At 47.8% G+C, this 1,296-nt stretch overlaps 1 non-coding gene across 1 annotated transcript; it reads right to left on the reverse strand.

Moving 5' to 3' along the window:
* Positions 1-1,006: 1,006 nt before the first annotated feature.
* Positions 1,007-1,081, reverse strand: Trnaq-cug (transfer RNA glutamine (anticodon CUG)). The gene has a single exon. It is a non-coding gene; the product is annotated as a tRNA-Gln (tRNA).
* Between the last annotated feature and the right edge of the window lie 215 nt (positions 1,082-1,296).

Here is a 1,296-nt window from a genome sequence, read left to right on the forward strand (position 1 = left end):
ATGCAGACACTAGCCAAGCCTGCTGGTTCTGCTTTTGTATTATGCCATGAATGGCATCTGTGTAGCGTCCTCAGTACGCTGCAGGTGTCTGCCGTTGTCACAACAGTGTTCTGTGCAATTGTGAGTGCATTTTGTAGGACCTTATTGAAATCTGACCCTGGAAAATTGTTGCTGTTCGTATGGTGGTTGCTTCCGCGACCAAGGGAGCCAAAGCGTTTGGTGTTTCAAGAGGCACCGCGTCGAAAATGTATAACGCGTTATCGGTAAAACTTCTTCCGCTAAGTCTCAACGCGGACGAAATTGTGTACTAAGTGATCGTGACGTACTGTCATGGAAGAGCACTGTGAAGAAAATTAAAGAGAAAGAAAGCTGCAGTAGTCACTAGAGAACTAAATGACGCATTTGCTGACCCTTTCAGCAACAAAACGATAAGAAGGGAACTCCATTAGTAGAAACTTTGTCCCGCCTGCGGTCATCCTGATTTAGGTTTTCCGTGATTCCCCTAAATCGCTCCAGGCAAATTCTGGGGTTCCTTTGAAAGGGAACGGTCGACTACCTTCCCCGTCCTTCCCCAACTTGATGAAATCGATGAGCTCGCTGTTAGGTCTCTTCCCTCAAAACAATCCAACAATTTTAGAAACTTTGTAGGCGAGATGGAATATCACTCGTCAGCGATGCTAACGTCCTTAGCAGCAAACCGTGTTACCAAAGCCGTGAAACCTCCTTGTTGGACCAATTAAGGAAAATGATTGTCTCGGATCAGCCTTGTTTCACGCTGTTTCGAATTTCTGACCGAGCTTACGTCCCAAGTGAGGGTACTTGGCGGAAGTTCAGTAATGATTCCGCCACCGTATCGTATTCCATTGGCCCGATGGACACTGTGCGACATCGTATTTGTAATATCCTGTCCACTCCTCTAATAGAGGGTGGCTAAGAAGCTGTTTTCTCGGATCGCTGCAATTCAAGCAAATCGTATTAATGTAACTTCCTGGCAGATTAAAACGGTTTGTCGGACCGAGACTCGAACTCGGGACCTTTGCTTTTCAGGGGCAAGTGCTCTACCAACTGAGCTACCCAAGCAGGAGAGCCTCTGCAACGTTTGGAAGGTAGGAGGCGAGGTACTGGAGGAAGTAAAGCTGTGGGGAGGGGGCGTGAGTCGTGCTTGGGTAGCTCAGTTGGTAGAGCACTTGTCCGCGAAACGCAAAAGTCCCGAGTTCGAGTTTCGGTCTGGCACACAGTTTTAATCTGCCAGGAAGTTTCATATCAGCGCACACTCCGCTGCAGAGTGAAAATCTC

Source organism: Schistocerca gregaria, chromosome 1, assembly GCF_023897955.1.
Source record: "Schistocerca gregaria isolate iqSchGreg1 chromosome 1, iqSchGreg1.2, whole genome shotgun sequence".
NCBI classification, from domain to species: Eukaryota; Metazoa; Arthropoda; class Insecta; order Orthoptera; family Acrididae; genus Schistocerca; species Schistocerca gregaria.